Genomic DNA, 11,143 nt, shown 5'->3' on the forward strand with positions numbered 1-11,143 from the left:
ATCATGCGTCGGGTAGTTCGCCTCGTGAGGCTTCAGCTGCCTCAAGGCATAAGCAATGACATGCCCCCTCTGCATCAATACTGCACCTAGGCCTGAGATCGACGCATCACAATATACCACAAAATCCTCTACGCCCTCGGGCAGGGCTAAGATTGGCGCCTCGCACAATCTCTGTCTCAGAGTCTCGAACGCTGCCTGTTGCTCAGGCACCCATCGAAAGACCACGGATTTCCTAGTCAACCATGTCAGGGGTACGACTATCTTGGAGAAATCCTGAATGAACCTCCGATAGTAGCCTGCTAATCCTAGGAAACTCCGAATCTCAGATGGAGACTTCGGAACCTCCCACCTCATCACGGCCTCCACCTTGGCCGGGTCTACTGAAATCCCGCTCTGGTTGACAAGGTGCCCAAGAAACTGCACCTCGCGCAACCAAAACTCACATTTGGAGAACTTGGCGTACAAGCTCTCCCTCCTCAGGGCCTCCAAAACCTCTCTCAGATGCTCCTCAAGCTCCTCCTGAGTCTTGGAATAAACCAAGATGTCATCAATGAAAACTATCACAGACCGATCCAACATCGGTCTACATACGCGGTTCACGAGGTCCATGAATGCGGCAGGGGCATTGGTGAGCCCAAACGGCATCACCACGAACTCATAATGGCCATAACGCGTCTGAAACATGGTCTTCTGTATATCCTCCTCCCTAACCCTCATCTGATGATAGCCTGAACGCAAATCGATCTTGGAGAACCAAGATGCTCCCTGCAACTGATCAAAGAGATCATCAATCCTCGGGAGTGGGTAACGGTTCTTCACCGTTACCTTATTCAGCTCCCGGTAATCTATACACATCCGGTGCGACCCATCCTTCTTCCTCACAAACAGGATCGGGGCTCCCCAGGGTGAACTGCTCGGACGAATAAATCCCTTGTCTAGCAGCTCCTGCAGCTGCGTAGACAACTCCTGCATCTCGGGAGGAGCCAACCGATAGGGTGCCTTGGCTATCGGAGCCGCACTGGGAACTAGGTCGATCCTGAACTCTACCTGATGCCCCGGAGGTATTCCAGGAAGCTCCTTCGGGAACACATCAGCGTAGTCTTGCACCACTGGAACCTCCTCATCGTCGCCTTACCCGTCTCCTGGGTATCCATGACATACACGACATAGCCTGCGCATCCCTGCTGAAGGTAGCGCCTAGCTCTCGCTGCTGAACACACTATAGGTCCACGCTGTGGCCTTTCACCGTGGATCACCAACTCTCCCCCACTCAGGGTCCTGATCCGCACTAGCTGTTGTGCGCAATCTATCATAACCCCATTAGGGCTCAACCAATCCATGCCTATAATTACCTTGTTCCCCCGCAACGGGATGGGAACTAAATCCACCAAATAGCGCTCCTCGAAAAGCCTCAGGACACAATCCCTGAATAATGATGACGCTCGCACCGATCGATCATCGGCGATCTCTACCTCTAAAAGGCAATCCAACATGCCCGAAGACTCAGTAAACCTCTTGCTAAGCGCAAGGGAAACAAATGATCGGGTGGCACCCGAGTCAAACAACACCTGGATAGGAATACCGTTCACATGGAACGATCCTAATACATATACACAGAGCACATATCAATAACATATCATCATAAAAATAAAATAGGGGGAAAGAATCATACTCGTCACCACATCGGGTGCGACATGTGCTTCCTCTACCGTCAGCTGAAACGCCCGACTCCTCACCACTGGAGCCTCTGCCTTGGCCTGTCGGCCATCCATAATCTACAGGGTAGCTGGAGTCAGCGCCCTAACCGGCGCTGATGCTGTCAACTGGGGACAATTGGCCTTCTTGTGGCCCCTCTGGTTGCAGTGAAAACACAGCCACTCCGATGTCTGAATAGACGAAGTAGGAGTAGTACAATCCCTGCTAAAGTGCCCTGCCTTGCCGCACTTATAGCAGCCTGCTGATCCCATCCTACATGCTCCCTCATGCGTCCTGCTGCATTTCCTGCAGCGGCCTGGCCCTCCTTGGCCTTTCGGCCTCCCATCTGTTCCCCTGGGCTTCTTCCCCAAAGCCCCAACCACCTGCCCCGCCTCTGCTTTCCTCTTCCGAATGTGCTCTAAATCAATCTCCCTTTCTCTCGCCCTGGTAATCATGGACTCCAGGGTAGGGCAAGCTGAAAAGCTAACATGCTCCCGGATGTCAGCCCGTAGCATGTCATGATAACGGGTCCTCCTCATATCCTCATCACCCACATACTGGGGCACCAACAGTGCCCTTTCTCGGAACTTGGCGGTGATCTCCGCCATAGTCTCCATCGTCTGCCTCATATCCAAGAACTCCCTGGCCAGCTGCTGAAGCTCGACAGGTGGCGTGAACTCCGCCCTGAACCTGGTCGTAAAGTCCGACCAAGTCATAGCCTCGACAGCCGAGGATCCCAATGAGTCCCCCACGGACTCCTACCAATCCCTAGCTCGATATCATAAACACCCTGCTGCAAACCTCACCTTCGACCCCTCAGGGAAGAAGCTAATCATCTGTGCAGACTCAAAGTCGGCAATCCATCGTCTGGCGGCTATGGGGTCCTTCGCCCCGTGAAAATTTGGCGCACCACTGCCTCGAAAGTCCTTGAAGGACAGTGTGCGAGATCCCGACTGGCTAGATGCCATGTCACTCCTGAATGCCCGGAGGCGATCCTCCATCAACTCCAATATCCCTTCCTTGATCGACCCGAAGATGATGGGGGTCGACTCAAGGATGCCTCTGGTGATCTCAGACACGATGAACTTGCGTAGCCCCTCATCCACTGGCTCGGAACCTGATCCCGAACCTGCACTGCCAACTGCTGGCCTCGAACGTAGTACCACCATTCTGAAATACAAAAGAAATGACAACTGTTAGCGATACTGATACCTCAGGAGGGATCACAATTACTACAAGTTCCCTGGTCTTATCTTGGCATTCCTCGATTCGGGTACGGATCCTCTGCTTTCAGTAGTACGGGCCCATACTACCTTCCACATCTATGCGTACCTTCTCCAAGGACTGCCTTGACTCCACCAGGTCCCTTTCACTACCGCTGACCTCTGCTATTCCTATCCTAGGCTTACCCTAGGAAACCTCTGACTTCACCCAACCTAGTCCTCAACTGCTGAAGGCCTCTTGGTGATGCGAATTAGCCATTACCTGAATACAATCACATATGACGAGGATCGGATAATCCTTCAAGTAAGGGACTCATCCCTACCACGGTTAGGACCCAAACAAGAGCTACGCAATAGGGTCAAATCCAACACTCTGAGATTATTCAACCCTGATCACATGTGACTTTATCGTATTCACCTAACAGCTAAATCCCATCACTTCAAAGCCCACATAGCACAAAGCAAACAACATTTGGACATAAAGGAAACAATCTCAAGCAACTCTATCCTCTTAGAGAGAAACTGAACTAGCATACAATGCTAAACTCGCACTATCAGGCATAACCTAAACAGGCCATCCTAATGTTCTCTACTCAATTCTAGCATGCAACTTTTCACACACTGAAGCACATAAAGCAGGCACATAAGGCATCACTCCTAGATCCTTAGTCCTATTCTAGCATGCTGTTCTACTGAAACTGATAAGCATAACATAAACTTGTATGGGTACTTTGGGGAATACTTACTTGAGCTTGGCCGGTCGCGCACATCACACACTTCGTGCTTTCTTAAAACCCTTTACTAGCCTTTTAGAAAACATCTCATACCATGCAAGCATACAACATACAGCTAGGAGATACGGTCCTTGCCCACACTCATGAAGATACGGGCCTTGCCCACACTCCGCTAGCCGAGAGATACGGGCCTCGCCCACACTCCACTATCTGGGGGGTACGAGCCTCGCCCACACTCTACTCTCGAAGAGATACGGGCCTTGCCCACACTCAGCCGCTAACCCATAATATACAAGTATGACACATACAACAAGTATAGACAACTCTCTCATATTGGCATATATCATAATCGACTCAACCAAGAGATACAGGCTCGGCCCACACTTTAGTACTAACATCTTGTCTATACGGGCCGGCCTTGGTGCCTTAGACCCGTTCCTACTGGAAGGAAACTCACCTCAAGGTAACTGTCGATCTGCGTGGGAACTAACTGTCTGCTGCTACTGCCGCTCCGGAGATCTTTTGGCTATAATTCCCACAAAACCCTTAGTCAAATACTGCTAACTGATTTCAGGGTAAATTGACCATTTACCCTTACAAATCAAGAGTCAAGTCACAGTCAACTGCCAGTTGACCAGACTCGCCGAGTTGGCTTGCCAACTCGCCGAGTCCCTTTCTCTATACCCAAGTCCAATAGTCCTTCATCCTACTCACCGAGTTGTATGAACAACTTGCCGAGTTCGCCTTCATCCGAAGAACACTCTAAGATGTGACTCGCCGAGTTGTATGAACAACTCGCCGAGTTGTTCTTGAGACAAGAAGATTGCCATGAACTCGCCGAGTCATGGCATTGACTCGCCGAGTGACTTCATGAGTGAGTCTGGCTTCCAACCCACTGAGTCACACCCTATGACTCACTACTCCAACCTGCAACACGAAAAGGGGAAAAACCCGGGGACTCGCGTCCCGACTCGCCGAGTCTGCCTCATGCAAAAACTATACACACAATTTTGCTTGAATCCAGTCCATTCAATTCATAGATCTGGGTTCCTAGGGCCTGGTTTACACGTAAAGTTTCCAACTTTACGTGTAGATGATCACCAATGAAGGTTTTAGGGCTCAAAGTGCACCAAAAGGGGTAGATCTAGGACTTTCATGCAATATGACTCCATAAAGGCAGTAGATCCAAGCTCCAGGGACTAAATAGTGCCTAGATCTAAAGGCTAACAACTTAATACAACCCACAATGCACAAACAAGCATGGGGAATGGCTCAAGAAGGACTTTCATGAAGCTAATAGAGACTACAAGCATGAAAACAAAGGGGAAACGAGCTATACCTCAAGGAAAACGTTGAGATGTCACAAAGATGCTTGGCCTCCTTCTCCTCTTCTTGATCTACTCTTCAAAAACTTCAAGAACACACAAAAACACTTCAATCTCACAAGGAATAAGGGTAAAACGATGTTGGGAGCTCTGAGGGTGAATGGGGGCGAGCTTGGGGCGGAAATGAGGGTTTAAATAGGGTGCAAACCCTTGAAATTTAGGGTTTCATCAAACAGCGGTGACTCGCCGAGTCGCCAACTTAAACGTACCCCCGGACCCCGCCCCTACTCGGCGAGTCGAACCTACAACTCGCCGAGTCCAAGGCTAAAAATGACAAATTCTTAGATAAATTTTTACGTACCAGGAACCAGGTGCTACATGATCCATCATATTTTCAAGATAAAACTATTTTGGTACCTACAAATGAAGAATTTGATGCTCCCAATGACTACATTTTAGGATTGATGAAAGATGAAAGGAAAACATATATGAGTTCAAACTCTTTATGTGAGATAGAGTTACCAGATTTTTTGAGGAATCAATCTACTCTTCAGTTGTGTTGAATGGTTTTAAGGCATCTAGAATTTCCAACCATGAACTTACACTAAAAATAGGTGTTACAGTCATGTTACTTCGTAATATCGAACAAACCAAAGGACTATGCAATGGTACTAGGTTACATATTGTTAGGATTCGAAGACACGCCATTGAAGCCTGAATCATATATGCTAGATTCTTCAACGAGACTACTTATATACCTTGCATGAAGTTAACTCCATCTAATAAAATAATTTTTTTCTATTTTTAGCGGAGACAATTCCCTATAGTTGTTTATTTTGTTATGACCATTAACAAAAGTCAATGACAATAGTTATCAAATGTTGGATTATACTTGTATAGGCCCGTCTTCATTCATTGTCAGTTATATGTTTTTTGTTTCTCGTGTCACAAGTGAAAAATGATTGAAAGTACCCATATATGACGAGGGTTGTCCAACTAATAAAACAAAAACTTATGTCTACAAAGAGATCCTTCAATGATTATAGATATTCAAGTGTTTCATTGTTTTTTTTTTCAGACATTTCAATGTTACCAATAATACTAAATTTGTTTCCGTTACTTTATTTTTTTTTATAGTACCAACTTTTTTTATACCTTTATATGTATATTTTTATATGTTCTCTGCATTTTACGCGGGTCATAATAATCTAGTATTGTTACAATTACAAAGTACTTAACAATCAAATCAAGTAATATTAATATATTATAAGACATATAATTAAAATAATTATTACTAAATCTAGATTCAAAAAGTAATAAAGTTTTGAAAATTAAATATAGTTGGGATAGCAAAATGGAACATTATTTAATCTCTAAAAAACTCGACACATGCGATATCTAACAAATCAATAACGATTAAAAACAAAACGAGTGTCTAATATGATAATATCTCATACTTGTTATATATATAAAGCAAAAAATCAAACCATACACCCTATTGGTTTATTCATACATTGATCAACAAAAACATGCATATTGCCATCATCATGAACTATCCTAGCGGAGAAGACGACGGTTATGGTTGGGCCAGCATTTCCAGCAGCCGCCCCATGTGCTTGGGCCGTTTGTATGAACTACTTTTTCTGCTTCAATAGCTGCATCTTCAACATATAAGGACACACAAACTAATATACAAATACATGCTGCATGCATGTCGATCATGAAAATAAATACATAATGTGTATGTGTGTATACATGTATATATACACATATATCTATATGTATATCTTCTATGTATACACATATATCTATATGTATATGTGATTGGTCATACCTTTTTGTTTATGAGTTTGGGGTTGAATGGTGGTCTGATGGGTTTTTGCAGCAGCAGAAAAGAGAACACATGCAAAGAGAACAACCAAGAACAAAGTAAGATCGTTGAACTTCATTTTACGAAACTGTGTTTTGAGCTCCTAGCTACTTTCCTTTATTTGTAGAAGTGGGAAAGTGAAGCTTTGACCATAACGATCACAAAATCAAATCATATACTATACTATAATCTTGAAAAATATATAAACCAATTTAATATTTCTTGGGATACGAGATTCTGGTGTTAAACCATTAGTTTTTAAGTCGTTAGTAGATGCGAATTTCAATAATTATTTTCTATAATACAGCACTATTAGCTAATACTATATAATTAATATGAATAATTGTGAAAATATCACATTTCTTGATTACATTTAAGTATTTAACACTTTAACTACATTTTCAAGAAAAAACCAAAATAACTACTTTGAAATTAGTGACTTGCAATTTTTTTTTTTTGAAAAAAGTAAGTTTCTCAAAAGTCTTTTTTTTTTTTTTTTTTTAATTTTTTTTAATAAATATCAAGAAATATTGTGTTAGATATATATAGTAAGCCCATTGATAACGCTTATAAATGCTCCAAATAAAGGTTTCCATTATTTCAAAGTAGTCATAAGAGAATCTAGAAAAAAAAACTTTATTTATGAATAGTTAGATTTGTTGTTTAAAAAGAAAATCTTTTATTATTTGTGTTTTTGTTTTTTTAAGTACCAAAATCATCAAGAGTGAGTCGATGTACAGTTTGTTAAAAACTAGATGAATACCTACGCATTGTGTAAAATAAAACAATATATTTGAAATCTTTATAAATAAATGATTTTTTAAATGTATCAATCATATTGTTGTTAGTTCTTATATAATAAATCGTATAATAAGTTTGTATAAACGTTGTTTGTTTTCAATTATATGATAATATAAATATCTTTTAAATTTTTGTAATCTCACTTGTCTCAATTGTCTCTATATGTGAATTAGTAATGAATAAAATTAAATATAATATACAGTTTAATGATATTTATAGTTATTGTTATGATTAATTAAATTTAAAAATTTTATTTGCTTAAGATTTTAATTTCTATCATCATAATTATTTAAAACAAGAAATATCAGTTTTGATTCTAAAGGTAACAATATAATGTTGCTTTTAACTATTGTTGTTGTAAGTATTTTAAAATAAAGTATTTGAAAATACTTAATTATTTTAATTTGGTTTCATAACTTTAACTTTTTTGAAATGTATTTGATGAATATTGTTAGTTTCTTTGACTGTAATTATTTAAAACAACAAACATTATTTTTATTTTTAAAAATAATATTATATATTTTTATATAATATTAATTTTAACTATTTTTATTGTAAGTTATTTTTATGCTATTTATTTGAAAATTCTTAATGATTATAAAAAATAGTTTCATGGTTTATTTTTTTTAATTTAGGATTACATTTTATGTTTAACACTATAATTTATAACTTTTAAATAATAGTCTTTCGATTCTTTTCATGTTTAACTAAAATTTTGATTTAAGTTAATCGTTTAACATTATATTAAAATTAAAAATTCAAATATTTTGCATAAAATCATAGAGTATACAAAAGTTGTGACTTTAAAATGACAATTGCTCACATACGACAACATATTTAAACTAGTAAGTTAATTATAATATGTTAAAAAGTTATAGTCATAATTTTATAAGTAGAAGTAAAATATGATATTTTAATATTGTAATTTAGTTAATTTATGATTAAAGTTTAGTTTTTGCATTAACTTAGCATTATTAACCAATTTATAATAATTATTAGAAAGAAATCGAAAAGTAATGGAGGTTTCGAATGCATGTGGTGCAAGTAAAAATGCATCTTTTATAAGTATACTAGGTGAATACTCGCACGTTGCATAGAAAACAACAATATATTTAAAATCTTTAAAAATATATGTTTTTTAAATATAACAATGACGTTGTTGTTAGCTTTTATATAATACAGTAAATTTTATAATAACTTGATATAAACATTATTTGTTTTGAATTATATGAAAATATAGACATCTTTTAAAATTCTATAATCTCAATTGTCTCAATGGCTTTTACATGCGGTTTACTCATGAATAAAACTAAATATAATTTATGGTTTAACGATATTTATAGTTGTTGTTATGATTAATTAAATTTAAAAAGTTTATTTGCTTAAGATTTTAATTTTTATCATTTTAATTATTTAAAACATTAAATATTATTTTTGTTTCTAAAGGTAACAATATAATTTTTGTATATAATGTTACTTTTAATTATTGTTGTTGTAAGTTATTTAAAATAACATATGTGAAAATTCTTAATTATTTTAATTTTGTTTCAGAAATTAAACTTTTTTTAAATTTATTGATGAATATTGGTAGATTCTTTGATTGCAGTTATTTAAAACAACAAGCATTTTTTTGTTTTCAATGATAATATTATAACTTTTTTTTATATAATATCACTTTTAACTATTATTATTGTAAGTTATTTTTAAGCTACTTATTCGAAAAATCTTAATAATTATGAAAAATCGTTTTATGGTATTTTTATTAATTCAGGATTACAATTTAGGTTTAACACTATAATTTATAACTTTTAACTGTTTATAAAATAGTCTCTCGATTTTTTTCAAGTTTAACTGAAATTTTGATTTAAGTTAACCGTTTAACTTTATATTGGAATTAATAAATTAACTATTTTGCATAAAATCATAAATTATATAAAAGTTGTGACTTTAAAATGACAATTGTTCACATACGATAACATATCTAAACTAAAAAGTTAACTATAATATGTTAACAAGCTAAAGTCATAATTTTATAAATAAAAGTAAAATATAATGTTTTAATATTATAGTTTAGTTAATTTATGATTAGAATTTAGTTTTTACATTAATTTAACATTATTAACCAATTTATAATAATAATTAGAAATAAATCGAAAAGCCATGGATGTTTCAAATACATGTGATATATATATATATATATATATATATATATATATATATATATATATATATATATATATATATATATATATATATATATATATATATATATATATATATATATATATATATATATATATATATATATATGACAAACATAACCACGATACATTATGACTACAATCTCAAAGTAAGATGGAATATTTCATTGTGACTCGAATGGTTCTTTAATTACTTGCAAATTTCCTAACATTGTGTGCGTCCATGGACATTTGGATGGTGTGTTAACCCAATAGTAAGTTACATTACAAAGTATGAAACAGAATCATAACAATATTAGGATCATATTGTTCTACCATGCCATCACAAGGAAGTACAAGGAAGATATGTTTTCTTTACACTATCCTACTCCACCTTTGCTATACATCGGTCTAATATTGTGTTGACCTACACATGTGTTTGATTCTGACTTCCTCGGTGTTTACCAATTACCCATATTGCCAAATTTAAATTTTCTAGATGCTAGCTTTTATATGCTATTAAGTTTAAATTTTCCAAACAAAAATAAAAAAAAACTATAAAAATTAAGTTTATATTACATAAATTTTACTATTCAAATTACATAAAAAATAAAAACTCATTCCCAAAAAAAAAATCTAAACTAAATTGACGGAAAATATTACCGGAAATACATTGCTAGCCAACAAACCTATCGTCGGAGCCATCATTGTTTGCTGAAAATATGTCGTCGGAGCATTCACCATAAGTTCTTTCTCTTTCTCTCTTAACATGCACTAAATATTTTTCTTACCTCCTGTAACATGATGTTGACTATGCCTATCTTGCTAAAATTGTTGTGACTTTTCCATAGAATATAACTTCAATCAAAAAGTCACACCAAATACACAAGCACACATATTGTAAAAAAAAGACACGATCTACGAAAAAACACACAGCACACACAAAAACACCAATCTAAAATGAAAATCCACACACATACAACAAAAATCCCATTATTCACTTCGCTAGAGGCCACCAGGAGAGAGAGAGAGAGAGAGAGAGAGAGAGAGAGAGAGAGAGAGAGAGAGAGAGAGAGAGAGAGAGAGAGAGAGAGAGAGAGAGAGAGAGAGAGAGAGAGAGAGAGAGAGAGAGAGAGAGAGAGAGAGAGAGAGAGAGAGAGAGAGAGAGAGAGAGAGAGAGAGAGAGAGAGAGAGAGAGAGTCGGTAGCTAGGGTGGTCCGACGATGGTGGCGATACCGGATGCCTATAATTCACCCAATAGTACCTTCTACACCTACCCGTACCTTCCCTAAGGCCATACCCGATGCCTCTAATT

General features: G+C 37.3%; 1 long non-coding RNA gene across 1 annotated transcript; it reads right to left on the bottom strand.

Annotated features, from left to right (window-relative positions):
• Positions 1–6,332: 6,332 nt before the first annotated feature.
• LOC145074911 (uncharacterized) lies at positions 6,333–6,975 on the bottom strand. Its single transcript, XR_013692172.1, has 2 exons — positions 6,812–6,975; positions 6,333–6,632 (listed from the first exon to the last, which is right to left on the bottom strand). It is a non-coding gene; the product is annotated as an uncharacterized LOC145074911 (long non-coding RNA).
• Positions 6,976–11,143: the final 4,168 nt, after the last annotated feature.

This window comes from Lactuca serriola, chromosome 9, assembly GCF_051521515.1.
Source record: "Lactuca serriola cultivar US96UC23 chromosome 9, Lser_US96UC23_V15, whole genome shotgun sequence".
Classification (NCBI taxonomy): Eukaryota; Viridiplantae; Streptophyta; class Magnoliopsida; order Asterales; family Asteraceae; genus Lactuca; species Lactuca serriola.